Here is a 16,843-nt window from a genome sequence, read left to right on the forward strand (position 1 = left end):
TGACCAAGATCTTTCCTCAAAAGCACAGCTGATTGGGAGTAGCTTTTAGTATTTAGAGATTTCAATCCTGAGTGCCAGGGAAGAGCTTTCCGTGTTGTCATACCCCACATCAGGGGAAAAGTACACAGATTATAAGGGAGGTAAGCCACATTTGGTAGGAGGGAGGACTATCAGGCATTTCCCATCTGAGATAAGCATTGGAAATCATCTCGGAGCTCTGAGCTAACATTACCCTAGTGGGCTTAACATTTCTATTGAGGTTTGACAGGCAACAGGTATAAAGCTTAATAATGATTATACAGAATAAGATGAGAAGCAGACAATCCTCAAGGAACCATCCTAGGCTAAAGGTGTCCTTTCTAAAAGCCTTGCAACAGTTAAATGAGTTAGTTCATTTGTATTTCTCTTGGATACAGGGGAACACAGTATTTAAACTGGGAAGACTAAAGGATCTCTGGCATTATGAACAGATTGGAGTTTCTGTTGACAGATCTAATTGTCAGAAAGGTTTTCCCCTTTTGCAATATGTTGGACCAAGAAAGAAAGAAAGGAAATAAGGTAAGAACCAATAGTGAGAAAAAGATATGTAGGCCTAGTCCAGTCATCTTGGGAAAGCTGTCCCCTCCAGCTCTTGTTTGCTTCAGTTCCTAGAAATCTTTATTTTCAGGTCGTCAGTTGGTGTATATGTCAAGCCAGGGTTTAGTGCTTTTTCTAGATGTGACACATGGATCCAAGAGCCTATTCCTTGGAGTTTGATAGCACAAGAGTGGGTTAACGGTACCTGTAGGGGCCTGTTCAGTGGAGTTGAAGAGTCTTTCTGGAGAGCTCTTCCTCAACAGATGAAATCTCCACTCTGTCAGATGTGGTGTTTAATGTCTTTGTCTTTGGGGAACATGCTTCTGATTCTTCTACTAAAGCGTGGTTATTCTCAACAGAAAATATTAGGCCTTTGTAATATTGAATTAGACACCCTCTTCTCCTTTACCAGCTGTGGATTAGAAGAAGTAGGAGCCAAGTACATTGAGAACCCTATGATTATCTCAAAGGGTAAGAATTTATGAGTTCCAAAGAGGGTAGACCTGAGATTTAAGGGAGGTTCCAAAGGTAGGGTGATCTTTCATAGTAGTAGTTGAGCCACAGAACTAGCAGTGACTATCTACAAGGGAAGGCTTCAGTTCAATGAGAAAACATACAAACAATTACCAAGACATATTTATATACATGAAATGGGGGTAGATGAATAAAATCCACTTGCCAAATCTCAAGTAGTCCATTGGGCAATTTAAAGTGTCTGGGAACAGTGTGAACAGGTTTTCCTGAATTATACTTCAGGCAGGGTAGAAAGCAAAGTAGGCACATCTCGCAGGCTTGTTAATATGTCCCCATCCGTATTGGGTCAAGAAGTTTATCATTTTATCAATAGACCATGATTCAATGCATATACAGTAGTTTTAGGAACTTTAGATAATCTCTGGCAGAACTGGATTATTTGGCCCAAGCCAGAGTTTTTTTTTAATCGAACCAACAGTTATAAAATTTCCCATATTGTTTTTCCTTTTGGGGGGCCAATTTGGACATCTCTGGTCAATTTTTCTAGATTATCACTTGGGGGAACATTCTTTTGGACAATGGCATAGGCTTGGTTGTTCATTCCTTTGAAAGCATGCTCTCTGAAGAAATATCAGCAAGATGGAAACCACCTTTAGCCTCCAGGCAATCATATCAGGAATGCCCAGGTAATGGGGAAATGGAGAAAGCAGCTGGCAAGGATATGGCATCTAATAATTCCTGGACATAAAAGCTGGGTTTTTTGTTTGTTTGTTTTTGTCCCCACTGAAAAGGAGAAAGCCTCACTAATACAGTGTCCTTCCAAAGTCATGAGCTACAGCAAAGACATACCTTCTATCAGTATTAATGCTTGTAATTTCTTCCTTTGCTGAAATGCAGGCCTAAGCAAGAGTGTGCAGTCCAGCCTGTTGAGCCAAGATAGCCAAGGGCAAAGATTTTGCCTCAACAATTTTGTAGGGAGTTGCAATAGAATACCCAGCATTTACCATTTTCTCCTTTTAAATAAGAACCATCAGTAAATTACAAAATGCCAGCATTATCCAAAGGAGTTTCCTGTACATCATCACAGGGGGCCGGGAGGTGATCTGTCAGTCATGAGGAGTACCATCCATAGCAGAGGGAAGAAGGGTGACATGGTTATGATTATTCCAGTGACAAAGAATTAAATGAGGAGTGGTTAGCAAGAGGATTTCATAGGAGGCAAGAGGACTGCCCAAAATGTGTTGAGTGTGATGAGATTTCAGGGAGTGCTTCTACTGCATGGGGTGTTAGGTTGTTAGAAGGGATCCCATGACTAGCTCTTCAGTGGTCTTGACTAACAGGGTGGTGGCAGAAATAGCCCCGAAGCAAGGGGGATGTATCTTTGTGCCATAGGGTCTAGCTGCTGGCTATAATATCATATCAGTTGATGGTGGTTCCATGTTTTTAGATGAGTTACCCAAGGGGGGGTTCCCTTCCCTTTCAAATACAAAAAGAAAAAATGGAAGTTGATCATTGATATGTCCAAGGACAGGGGAATTAAGCTTTCCTTTAGAGATTTCAAGGTTGAGTTCACCCTGATCTTCCCAAACAATAGGGCCAGGTTTTTTGTTTTGATAAAACATATAGGGGTTGGGCCATAAGAAGGAAATTTGGAATCCAATTTTGATAGTGGTCTGCTAGCTCAAGTAAACCTCATAATTGGCACTTAGTTTCAGGTTTAGAAAAGTTCAGGATACCATGAAAGCCATTGGGACCTAAATATAGCCCTTGTTTTCAAAGCAGTTGCTCCAAATATCAAACCCAAGTTTAAGCAAACTACAGTTTCTCCTTGGAGAATTTATTGTTCCCATAAAACTAGAAATTCTAACAAGTGGATGCTGTCTTCCTACAGAGGCCTGAAAAGGGGAGCAGAGAAGTTATCTATCTACTGTCATAAAGTAGGTAATATATCTAAATATGCTTTTAAGATTTAGAAAGGACTTTAAGGTTTTGAAGCTTTACTGTCAGGTGTATTGTTTCTCTTCCCTAGTCAAGGCATAGAGATACTTATCCACAGAGATGCTAAATAAGGCACATATGAATCTAATCTAACAAAGTATGGAGATTTGGAACAACAGGGTGATGAAGGATAACAATACTTTTTATGGCTCAGAGATCCTGGATTAATCTCCACCTGTGGCCATTGGGTTTCCTCATGAGCAAAATAGGATGAGGAGGCCCTTGGCCTCATAATATTCTATTGTGGGCTTGATGCCTTGAAGGGCTTCTTTGTTTATAGGGTATTGAGTAAGGCTGAGAGAGATTTTGAGGGATATACTTGGCTCTTAATAGGAGGTGCACTGTGGATTCTACCAATATCAGTTGAAGATTTTGCCCATAATGAACTGATCTAATAGGGACGATTGTTGGTGTCCATAAAATTAGCTCCAGTGCCATCAGAGAAGGATCAGATAAAAGATGTTGAAGGGTCATTTCATTCACCTGGTTGACTATTTGTTTGCTGCTATCAAATTCTAAAATTTTCTCCCCTTTTTGGGAGAAATTCCAGCAAGATAGTTCTCTAAGAAATCACAGCTCAATATATGAACAAGGGTGGAAGAACTGAGGAGGAAAGGATGAGTGTCGGAAGGGCCTTAAAAGGGAGGGGGGCTAAAAAATGGGCTTAGAGATAGAAGTCTGTTGAAGTTTGTTAGAGACCCCACTATTTGAAGCATTTCAATACTTTGAGGCAGGAACTGTTTAATAACGGTGGAGTGGAGCACCAAGAATGTAACTCCAGTGTCGATGATGGAGAAATTCATTCCCAATCTGGAGAGTTATTTATCCAGGCTGGTTACGAGGAAGGATTGGAAGAAGGCCTTGTGATTCCTTGGAGTCCCCAGATTGGGAGTTAGGAGGGCATTGGAAAGGCTGGTTAGAGGGCTAAGGACACCTGGAGTTCTTAAGTGTGTAATAGTCTTTCTTTCAACATCCTGGATTTTTGCAATAGGGGTAGAGACCGGGAGGGGTTTAGTTTTGTTTAGAGGCCTCCATTTATTGAAACTGAATAATAAGGATTTTAGTGGACTTCCTCTTAATTAAATTCTCTAGGATGCAGCGAGATGATTTGCATTTTCAGCACGATGGAAAGATCTCAGTTCTATTAATGAACATAGAGAGCACGGCTACATGAGTGGACTCAACATCCACAGGAAGGCTAGAATTTTCCCTGAAAACAATCTGGAGTTGATTCTTATAGTTATGCACAGATTCATGGCATTTCTGAGTACAAGCCTGAATCTTATTTCAATCAACTGGTTTTGGAACAGTGCTGGGATCCCCAGGTGAAGTAGTTTAGTGATTGCTGAGCCTGATCATATAACAAGGCAATTACCTACACAGTTTTAGAGATTTTGAAAACAGAATCAGCCCGGTTAACTGTTTCATCTACTACAGGGCTTGACCTTCACCAATGAACATGTGAACTAGCTGGTATAAACTGAGGAACCCAGTTAGTAAGTCTGGGTGACTATATTAAGGCCTTGGCAAATTTATGAGGATTTTCAGTAATCCTAGGAAAATCTTTGATGATGGTTTATAGTATGGCTTTAGTCTAGGGGTTATAGGAAATTAGGGTCTGAGCACGAGACTCCTCAGAAGATATAATTTTAAAAGGGCAGGTTCTAATGGACTTGGAGGAGGAGGGAGTGGGGAGAAGCTCTAAGAAAAAGGGAAGTTCAGTGAGAGAATTGGAATGAGGAACTAGATGGTATAAAAGAGGTAGAGATAATGACAACGGAGAAGGGAGAGGGAGAAAAGGCCTCAAAACCTTCTTAAATTTCTTTTGTTTGTGTCCCTTGATTAGTTTAGAAATTGTACTTTGAAAAGAGGTGATTTTAGAGTCCTGAATACTCTTGGAAGCCTCAAGATACCAATTGAAATAGACATCCCACTCACTGTGTTTCATTTTACAGTCAGGCCTTCTAACTTGGTTCTAAGAAAAACAAGTTTGAGGATATCAAAAATCCCTCATTATGGTCACTGGAGTTCTAAATTATGTATTGTTACATTGGTCCAATTAATTAAAAATGTGCATGAGAAGGAACTGTAATGTTTCTTTAATTTTTATTTATTTGTCAGAGAGCGCACAGGCAGGCAGAGTGGAAGGCAGAGGCAGAGGGAGAAGCAGGCTCCCTCCCAAGCAAGGAGCCAGATGTGGAACTCCATCCCAGATCTCTGGGATCATGACTTGAGCGGAACACAGCCACTTGACCAACTGAGCCCCCCAGGCATTCCGGAACTGTAGTTTTTAAATGTAAAACCAGCAAGGGTCCCAGAAGGAGGATGATCCTGAGAAATTTTAACAGATTGGGACACCATTACTCAAAAACCAGAGGTTCAGGAAGCAGAAGAGTATTCACCAGGAAGGACAATGCTTTCATAAAAACGACATCAAAAAACCAGATCCTGAGTAAAGTCAGCCAAAAGTCGCCCTAAAGGAGGGAACTCAGATCTGAAAGGAGACTCACTGAACCAAATGGAAAGAGATGACTCACAGAAGCAGAGAAAGAGAGCGCACAGGAGCTTAGGTGAGTACCTCACACAGTTCTGGGGTTGTTATTCTCATAGGGGTTTATCTTGTTCAAGTACCTTTGTGGTTGCCATGTGATGTTGACCTTAAAAAAACAGAAGAGCCAGTTATTTTACCAGCAAAATGAGCTTACTCGGGAATAACAAAGGAATTTCCACAAGCAAACTATGACAAATTATAGACAAATCTAGAGAATAGAAGAGAGGGGCTTGTTCTTAGAGGACAAAAGAGCTGGCAGGGCGTGTTTTGCTGCATTCTCATTGGCTGAGCTGTTGCTGGGCAAGGAGAGATTCTTTCTACACGCTGCGGTCTGTCACTGTAAGCTTCCTCCTGTTGGGAAATGTGAGGTATTCTCTTGTGGCAAAAGGTAGTGTGTGAGAGCTCCCCCTTTCAGGGCTTCCAGACTCCCATCTTTTTTGTTGTTCAGTTAGCCTCTGTAAAAATTAACATCGTTAGTTTTTGATATAGTATTCAGAGATTCATTAGTTACATATAACACCCAGTGTTCATCACAACATGTGCTCTCCTTAATGCCCATTACCCTGTTATTCCCGCCCCTGAACCCCCTCCCTTATGGAACCTTATGTTCGTTTTCTGGGTTCCATTGTCACTCATGGTTCCTCCCCTCTCTGATTTCTCCCCCTTCAGATTTCCTTCCCTTCCCCTATTGTCCTCCATGGTATTCATCAGAGATCTCCTCCAATCACCCTAAAATCTCCAGACTCAGAGACAGTATTATAGTTGAATTCCACAAAGCTTTTGGGGAATAGATAATATTTGTTTAATACAAGTTGTTTCTGAAAATAGGAAAAAAAGATACGATACCCAGCTCTTTTTCTTTTCATGAGGTTAGTTTAACCTTTTTTTCCAAAATTGAACAAGGAAAGGAAAAGGAAAGAAAGTTATAGGCCCATTTTCACTTATTAACAAAGACATAAAATTATAAGTAAACTACTGGTTAATTAAATCAAATAGCATATTAAAATATATTATGATCAAGTAACTTATTCAAGAATGCAAAGACAGGGGCACCTCAGTGGCTCAGTGGGTTAAAGCCTCTGCCTTCAGCTCAGACCCTTGATCCCAGGGTCCTGACATCAAGCCCCACATTGGGTTCTCTGCTCGGCAGGGAGCCTGCTTCCCTTCCTCTCTCTCTGCCTGCCTCTCTGCCTACTTGTGATCTCTGTCTGTCAAATAAATAAATAAAATCTTTTAAAAAAAAAAGAATACAAAGACATTCTAAAATCTGAGAAATCTATTACTATAACTCATTACTTCAGTGAAATAAGAGAAAAATGACAATGACTTTCAATGGACATAGAAAGAGCATTTGATAAGTTCAATACCTAAAATAATTAAAAAATAAATACTAAGGAAACTTGGAGTAAATAAGAGCTACCTTAATTTCATGAAGTCTATACATCAAAAACTAATGGTAATCAATTTTCTAAATGAAGAAAAGTTAGACACATTCCTTTGTTAGATCAAGAAACAAAAAAGAGGGGAGGGATGATTAAGAGAATCCAGAAGAACTGACTCACATGTTATTGGAATAAATAGTGGAATTCATCAAGGGTACTTGATAAAAGATTCTTAGGCAAAAATCAATTCCATTCCTTTATACCAATAAGTTAGGTTTATGCATTTTTTCCTTTTATACATGTAATATTAGTTTCAGATGTACAACAGTGATTTGACAATTATATACATTATAAAATGCTCACTGCAATAAATAGTTACCCTGTTACCACAGAAAGTTATTATAATATTATTGACTATATTCCTTACACTGTATTTTACATCCCAGTAACTTGTTTATTTTTTATTATTTTTTTAAAGATTTTATTTATTTGACAGAAAAGGAGAACACAAGTAGGCCAAGCAGAAGAGAGAGGGAGAGGGAGAGGGAGAAGCAGGCTCCCCACTGAGCAGAGAGCCCAATGTGGGGCTCAATCCTAGGACCCTGAGATCATGACCTAAACTGAAGGCAGATGTTTAAGTGACTGAGCCACCCAGGTGCCCCATGTGACTTATTTCTTTTATCAATGTAAATTTTTGAAATAAAAATCATTTTTAAGGGCAATAAGAAACATAAAGTGCCAATGAACAAATATAGATAAATAGGTACAAGATCTTTGAAGTGTTTTGACATTTTATCAAATAGATGGAAATATTTATATCTTTTATGAATAGGTACTCAACATTAAAAGGTTGATTTTTGCCAAATTAATACATAAGATTAATATAAATCTTGGATTGATAAGTGTTGATACAATAAAAACTCCATTTTTTGGTGGAACTTAATAAGCTGACTCTAAATTTTATATAAAAGAGCAAAGGGCCAAGAAGACTCAAGAGATATTTTAAAGATGACAAGCAGGGAGACATGCCTTATCAGATATCAATATTTATGATGAAGTTAAGTATTAAAACAGTGTGACGTAAATGCAGAAATAAACACATGGAAAAATGAGACCGCTTGGAGAGTCCAAGAACAGGCCTATTCACTAAGAAAACTTTTTGTTTTTTAAAGATTTTATTTATTTATTTGTCAGAGAGAGAGCTCAAGCAAGGGAGCGGCAGGCCGAGGGGGAAGCAGATTCCCAGCTGAGCAGGGAACCTGATGCTGGGCTGATTCCAGGACCCTGGGGAAAATTGTGAACCATATGGGGAAAAGCTACAACTAGAGCCACATCTCACCATACACAAATATGACTCCAGCTAATTTAGACTTGGATGTCCAGAGCAAAATTTTAATCCTTTTGGAGAAAATTTTAAGAGAAATTACTTTATGTCAGGATATTAAAATATTTTTTTAAGTAAGACAAAATAAGTTTAACTGTAAGTAAAAAGATTGGAAAATTTGACTAGGTTTTTCTTTTAAAAATCTGCATTACAGAAGATACCATGGAGGAAATGATAAGCCACAGGCTGGGAGAAGGTATTTACAGTGCAGCTGATAGATAAAGGATTGGTATTTAATATGTAAAGGATTTCTAAAAAGACAAAAGTAACAGATAACACATAGAAATGGTAAAGGGTATAGACAGGCAATTCACAGAAAACTTTGAAAGGAATTTAACCTTAAGAGTAACCAAGGAGGGGCGCCTGGGTGGCTCAGTGGGTTAAAGCCTCTGTTTTTGTTTTTGTTTTTTTTTAAAGATTTTATTTATTTATTTGACAGACAGAGATCACAAGTAGGCTGAGAGGCAGGCAGAGAGAGAGAGGAGGAAGCAGGCTCCCTGCTGAGCAGAGAGCCCGATGCGGGGCTCGATGCGGGGCTCGATCCCAGGACCCTGGGATCATGACCTGAGCCAAAGGCAGAGGCTTTAACCCACTGAGCCACCCAGGTGCCCCTAAAGCCCCTGTTTTCAGCTCAGCGGGGAGCCTGCTTCCCCCTTCCCCCTCTGCCTGCCTCTCTGCCTACTTGTGATCTCTGTCTGTCAAATAAATAAATAAATAAATCTTAAAAAAAAAAAAGAGTAACCAAGGAAATGCAAATGAAAACCATAGTGAGGTTCTACTTTGTATTAACAAAAATTTTAAATTTTCACTTCTGTAGGAGGTAGGAACAATATTGGTTAACACTGCTGGGGGAGGGGGTTGGGGTGTATAAATTAGAATCATCACTTAGAGCAATTTAGCAAAATGTAGCAAAGGTGAAAATGCTTATTCCCTATAATGCTGCAATTCCACTTCAAGATGTATACCCTAGAAACTTGTACAGATACACAGCATCTACAGGATGTTCACTGCAGCATTACTTATAATGGCAAATAACTATAAATCTCATTGATGCCCATGAACAGAAGAACAGATAAATAAATGATGTATCTTCACACTCATTTATTGGCCATATGATATAGAGCTTAACCCTCTGTATCCTTGTTTCTGTACCTAATGATGGGGATCACAATTGTACTGATCTCTGTAGAGAAGGTTTTTGGGGATAAAACGAGTCAGTGTTGTAAAATACTTAGAAGAGTGTCAAACATAAAATAAAATCTATTAATAGCAGTGGCAGAAAGGGTGGGCTGAAGTGTCAGAGTCCCCATTCCTGGGGAGGAAAACAGAATTTCATCAAAAAGATCCAAGCTGAAGCCAGGAAAATGACAGGATCTAAAGGGCAAAAAGTACTACAGATCAATGTCAAAGATAAACAGAGTTGAAGGCTCAAAATCAAGAAAGAAACTAAATTGTTCAAAATCAAGCCTTTTGACAATAAGTTTGTGTTGGAATTCCCACTTGGGTGGCTTAGGGGAGTTCATTTATGGACCGGGCATCTGGAAGTAACTGCTTCTTAAATAACTAAATACTTTGTCTTTCTATTTGGAACTTGAGATCCATTCCTTCTCTTTTCTGTTCATCTCCTTTTTCTCTTCTCTTTTTTTAATCTGCAGAAAACTTTATATATGTTCTGCTACTCAGAATGGATAAATGTTAGTATTTTATCATATTTGCTTCAAATAATTTTAATCAAAGAGAATTACAAATAAAGTTGTCCCTCTCCTCAGTCCCATTCATCTCTTTCCCTACCCAAGCGTAACAATAGTCATGGAGTAACCCAACTTTTCAAAGTGTGGACTAGAAGAACCTAGTTCACATGAGTTCACTCATCAGGTAAATACAAATAAAAACCATGATGAGATACCACATCACACCTGTCAGAATGGCTAAAATTAGCAACACAAGAAGCAAGTGTTAGCAGGGATGAGGGCAAAGGGAATCCTCTTGCACTATTGGTGGGAATCAAACTGGTGCAGCCACTCTGGAAAACAGTATGGAGTGTCCACAAAAAGTTTAAAAATAGAACTATCCTGCAATTCAACAGTTACACTAAGTATTTACCAAAATGATACAAAGGTACCAATTTGAAGGGGTACATGCACCTGACATTCATAGCAGCATTATTACAGTAGCCAAACTATGGAAAGAATCCAAATGTCCATCAGTTAATGAATGGATAAAAAAGATGTGGTGTATATATACAATGGAATATTACTCAGCCATCAGGAAGAATAAGATCTTGCCATTTGCAAAGACGTGGATGGAGCTAGTGTATTAGGCTAAGCAAAATAAATCAGAGAAAGACAAATACCATGATTTCATTCATATATGGAATTTAAGAAATAAAACCAATGAACACAGAGGAAGGGGAGGGAAAAAAAGAGGGAAACAAACCATAAGAGACTTTTTAGAAAGATTATATTTATTTATTAGAGAGAGAGTGTGTCTCTGTGAGTGTGAGCAGGAGGATGGGCAGAGGGAGAAGCAGACTTCCCACTAAACAGGGAGCCCAATGGGGGCTTGATCCCAGGGCCCTGGGATCATGACTTGAGCTGAAGGCAGTTGCTTAACAGGCTGAGCTACCCAGGCACCCTCACATAAGAGACTCTTAATGATAAAAAACAAACTGAGGATTGATGGAGGAAGGTCAGTGGAGGGTGAGCTAAATGGCTGATGGGTATTAAGGAGGGCACTTGGTATTATGAGCAACGGGTGTTATATATGTAATGAATCACTAAATTCTACTCTTGAAATAAATGTTACACTATATGTTAACTAACTAGAATTTAAATAGAAATTTGATAAAAAAAAATGAATAAAATTAAGAATTATTACTATCCACGTATTTGCCCACAAACAATATAATGTATTGCTTTTTGTGTTTTAAAAATAAGAGTAGGGGGCGCCTGGGTGGCTCAGTGGTTAAGCCGCTGCCTTCGGCTCGGGTCATGATCCCAGGGTCCTGGGATCGAGCCCCGCATCGGGCTCTCTGCTCAGCAGGGAGCCTGCTTCCTCCTCTCTCTCTCTGCCTGCCTCTCTGCCTACTTATGATCTCTGTCTGTCAAATAAATAAATAAAATCTTTAAAAAAAAATAAAAATAAAAATAAAAATAAAAATAAGAGTAGTGGGGCACCCAGGTGGCTCAGCTAGTTAAATGTCTGATTCTTGATATCAGCTCAGGTCAAGCCCAGCATGAAGTTTACTTAAAAAAAAAAAAAATAGAATAAATATGTCATACAGCACATGTTGTTGAACAACTTGCTTTCATCACTGGGCATATTTTGAACTCTAACCATGTTAACTATGTTGATCTAGTTCTTTTAACTGCACATTTTCTATCATATACCACATTTTACTTATTCATTCTTTTCTTGATGCGTGTTGTGCTTTCCAGCTATTTACCATTATAAGCAATGCTACAGTGGACATCTTAACATCCAGTTCTTCTTTAGCAAAGAAACAACTGTTTCTAGAGCAAAGAAGAATAAACAATAATTCTGATTTTTGTGTGTGTGTGTGCGTTTTATGGTAAAGGACTAAGATGCATCCAAAATTAAATTGTTATGCATTTAGGTGTGTCCAGGTTCTACCAGTTTGTTGATTCTAGATAAGATCACATATCTTGGCAGAATTCTCTAGTATGTAAGAATAATAGCTTGAGATTCAAACTGCCCAGGTATAAAGCTTGTCTTAGTTTCCAATTACTGAGGCTCATTAGCTAGTCAGAAAAAAACTTTCTCCTTCTAATGTCAGCTAAAGAGTGGACTCAGGTCTGTTTCTGTTGGCCATCAGTACCTTTGAACATTTTTCTCAATGTTTAGGCAAGGGAATCCCCACTTGAGTCTGTATCTCCCCCTACAGAAGCTGGAGCATAGTCATGAGATCCACCAGTCAGATACCAGAGCTTGAACCCTAAAGGAATAGAATGTTTATTCTGGCAAGTTTGGGGGAGACTATCCTGTTTTCAGAGGGGGTAACATTGCAGGTTCTAACGTGTTATCCAGACATTTGTCTAACATCAGAAGTCTTGGTGATGCAAGCTTCATTGTCTAGCCCAGGGTGGCAGCATAAGTGAGATTTGCCGCATGATTTGGGGTGTGGCTCCTGGTGAGGTTGCCTCAAAATCCTATTTCTCTGGCTAGCAAAGAAACTTAAAATCCTTTAATAAATTATTTTACATTTAAACAGATCAGAGTTGCTTTCAGCTTTTTGCAATTAAGACTCCTTTCTAAAAGAGGGTGGATTCCATAGAAGACTGTCTTGGATCTTCCCATTATATTATGTAACATTTTCTTTCTCAGAATGCACTGGCACTCTGATAAACGGGAGCTAGAAGAGTTCAAAACTGAATTACTGTGGCCCCTGGATACCTTGTTTGTCAAACATTCAGGTCTGCCAATATTCGCTGTGTTAGATTATCCTTCTTATCTAAAAACAAAACAAAACAAAACAAAAAAACAATTTTTTCCTCTGTAATTTGGCTTCTGTGACCCCCTTCCAATCCCAATCAACTATACCAAGTACATCTACATATTATGTGAATTCTGGTACTCTAATTGTGGAAAGAGATTAGGTTCTCTTGCAGTAGGCTCTAGAGAAATTAGAGGAGGGGTTAGATTCATGTTTAACCCTTTTGAGTATCTCATGGCCATTAAAGAGTGTTTCATTAAAGGTCACCATGACCATGAGATCTAGAGCAACCCAAGTCTTCCTTTGACCACAGCTACCCCTCTTCTTATGGCCTCTAAAGATGGCATATGTACAAGGAAAAATAGCAAGAAAAAGTCACACTTTAATTTTTGTGTGTCTTAGACTCTAGTTCCAGTTTTAGAGAATTCTGTTAAGTAGGTTGCCTGGTGAGCTCTCCTTTTATGTAAGTTATTAGGCAGTATGGCCTCAGACCAAAGAAGCTGTGAGCCTTTTCTTTCTTTTACCCATTACATCCTTTTCTACCATCCCCTATAACACCCTTGGGTATTTTGGAGTAATCCAACACACACCTGTCAACACCGGACCACATGACACCACTGAGAAAATGACATCCATGTGCTTCTCCACAGTGTGGAGCTGAGCAAGGCCACAGCTTAGACTTAGTCCTGGCCCAACCATGTGGAACGATGGGGCAGAGGGAGAGAAGTTGATTTCCTTCCATATGGGAACAGACTCTGACTTAGGGCTGCAGCCAAGAGGAAAAAGGAGTTGAAAGAAAGAGAGCCATACCCTATATTGCTTTTAAATCTGTGACTGTACCCATTAGAAAACTAGGTAAAGGGACGCCTGGCTTGTGACTCTCCATTTCAGGGTCACGAGTCTGAGACCCACATTGGGTATAAAGATTACTTAAACAAATGACCAACAGCAAGACAGATGAAAGAGAAATTAAGGAGTCAACCCCATTTACAATTGCACCCCAAACCATAAGATACCTAGGAATAAACCTAACCAAAGAGACTAAGAATCTATACTCAGAAAACTATAAAGTACTCATGAAAGAAATTGAGGAAGACACAAAGAAATGGAAAAATGTTCCATGCTCCTGGTTTGGAAGAATAAATATTGTGAAAATGTCTATGCTACCTAAAGCAATCTACACATTTAATGCAATTCCTATCAAAGTACCATCCATCTTTTTCAAAGAAATGGAACAAATAATGCTAAAATTTATATGGAACCAGAAAAGACCTTGACTAGCCAAAGGGATATTGAAAAAGAAAGCCAAAGTTGGCGGCATCACAATTCCAGACTTCAAGCTCTATTACAAAGCTGTCATCATCAAGACAGCATGGTACTGGCACAAAAACAGACACATAGATCAATGGAACAGAATAAAGAGCCCAGAAATAAACCGTCAACTCTATGGTCAACTCATCTTTGACGAAGCAGGAAAGAATGTCCAATGGAAAAAAGACAGCCTCTTCAATAAATGGTGTTGGGAAAATTGGACAGCCACATGCAGAAAAATGAAATTGGACCATTTCCTTATACCACACATGAAAATACACTCAAAATGGATGAAGGACCTCAATGTGAGAAAGGAATCCATCCAAATCTTTGAGGAGAACACAGGCAGCAACCTCTTCGACCTCAGCCGCAGCAACATCTTCCTAGGAACATCACCAAAGGCAAGGGAAGCAAGGGCAAAAATGAACTATTGGGATTTCATCAAGATCAAAAGCTTTTGCACAGCAAAGGAAAAAGTTAACAAAATCAAAAGACAACTGACAGAATGGGAGAAGATATTTGCAAACGACATATCAGATAAAGGACTAGTGTCCAGAATCTATAAAGAACTTAGCAAACTCAACACCCAAAGAACAAATCATCCAATCAAGAAATGGGCAGAGGACATGAACAGACATTTCTGCAAAGAAGACATCCAGCTGGCTAACAGACACATGAAAAAGTGCTCCATATCACTGGGCATCAGGGAAATACAAATCAAAACCACAATGAGGTATCACCTCACACCAGTCAGAATGGCTAAAATCAACAAGTCAGGAAATGACAGATGCTGGCGAGGATGCGGAGAAAGGGAAACCCTCCTACACTGTTGGTGGGAATGCAAACTGGTGCAGCCACTCTGGAAAACAGCATGGAGGTTCCTCAAAATGTTGAAAATAGAACTGCCCTATGACCCAGCAATTGCACTACTGGGTATTTACCCTAAAGATACAAACGTAGTGATCCAAAGGGGCACGTGCACCCAAATGTTTATAGCAGCAATGTCCACAATAGTCAAACTATGGAAAGAACCTAGATGTCCATCAACAGATGAATGGATCAAGAAGATGTGGTATATATACACAATGGAATACTATGCAGCCATCAAAAGAAATGAAATCTTGCCATTTGCGACAACATAGATGGAACTAGAGCGTATCATGCTTAGAAAAATAAGTCAAGCAGAGAAAGACAACTATCATATGATCTCCCTGATATGAAGAAGTGGTGATGCCACATGGGGGCTTAAGTGGGTAGGAGAAGAATCAATGAAACAAGATGGGATTGGGAGGGAGACAAACCATAAGTGACTCTTAATCTCACAAAACAAACTGAGGGTTGCTGGGGGGAGGGGCATTGGGAGAAGGGGGGTGGGAAAAAAATTAAAAAATAAAATAAACAAATGAACTTAAAAAAAAAAAAAAGGAAAGGAAAGAAAACTAGGTCAAAACAGTTCCTTGACAACTGACCAAACCAGGTCAATACTAAATCTCCCGTGGGTGCTAGAAAAAAGGCTGGGAAATTAGGAGAAGAGAAGCTTTGCAAACTTTTTGTGCCCAGGCCAGATTCATAGAAATTCCCAGATCCCAGTGAGTTTGTGTCCTAGCTGCTTCTCAAGTTAGGACACCTGTTAAAATGGTAGAGTTAAATCTCTTACCCCAAACTACCCCAGTAATCTTCAGGATAGAGAAAATAGAATATGTTTATAGGGACACTGAGAGAAAAGGTAAAGGATATCAGGAGTTTGGGTGTTAGTTCAATTCTATTTATTTAAGTGGGGAGGAAGTAGTTGATGAACAAGTCTTTCCTTCTATCTACAAGGCCGTGAATTGAACTAACTATAGCATGTTTACATGTATAAATGGCTAACCAGAAAATTACATCAAGATAGGTAAAATCAAATTAGGTAAAATTAAATTATTTTAATTTAAAATATTAAAAAGGGGCACCTGGGAGTGCAGTAGGTTAAGCATATGACCCTTGGTTTGGATTCAGGTCATGATTTCATGGTGGTGGGACTGAGCCCTGAGTCAGGCTCTGTGTTCAGAGCAGAGCCTGCTTAAGTGTCTCCCTCTCCTTCTGCCCCTTTCTACCCCAACCCTTGCTCTCTCTAAAATAACTAAATAACTAAACAAATCTTTAAAAATATATATTAAAAAACCCCTTCTGTCACTCCAGGGTCACTTTTTAAAGACTTGAAACTGTTCTACTAGCTGGCTCTTTCATGTCTCCTAGGATTGACACAAATTTCAAAACTGTAACTAATGACCTGGGAGTAATTTATAATCCTGTGGCTATGTCATTGACATAGAGATCGGAAGCAATATAAATTCTTGGATATTACAATGATCTTAAAATAATTTAAGTAATATCTAAGGAAAAACTTCTGTTAAACATTTACTAGCACCAATAGTCCTTGTTTCATAGAATGTCAGAATTTCCTTATGTTTATTTTTGTGGGGGTTTTTTTTTTCAGTTTCTTTAATGGATTTAATTTTTATAGCAGTGTCAGGGCACAGCAAAATCAAGCAAAAGGCACAGATTTCTGATATGCTCCACCCCTACATTGCCCAGCCTCCCCCATTATGAACATCCCCCCTCAGAGCCGTACTTTTGTCTTTATGGTTTTTTACTGTGTCTCAAGATTATGAATCAATAAGGTTTGATCTTTTAAAGGCTTTGTCATCTATTTGGATCATCAAGAACTAGATGAC

At 39.0% G+C, this 16,843-nt stretch overlaps 1 long non-coding RNA gene across 2 annotated transcripts in view; it reads left to right on the forward strand.

The window, feature by feature from the left end:
- The first annotated feature begins 414 nt into the window (after positions 1–414).
- LOC309866990 overlaps positions 415–16,843 on the forward strand; it is a 122,945-nt gene continuing 106,516 nt past the window's right edge. Inside the window, exons 1-2 of one of the 2 annotated variants that reach the window (XR_014312906.1) lie at positions 415–558; positions 5,170–5,618. This is a non-coding gene — a long non-coding RNA (uncharacterized lncRNA). The remainder of the gene's footprint in view (positions 559–5,169; positions 5,619–16,843) is intronic. The other variant, XR_014312907.1, reaches the window with a different exon arrangement.

This window comes from Mustela nivalis (assembly GCF_964662115.1).
Source record: "Mustela nivalis genome assembly, chromosome: 6".
In the NCBI taxonomy this organism is placed as follows: Eukaryota; Metazoa; Chordata; class Mammalia; order Carnivora; family Mustelidae; genus Mustela; species Mustela nivalis.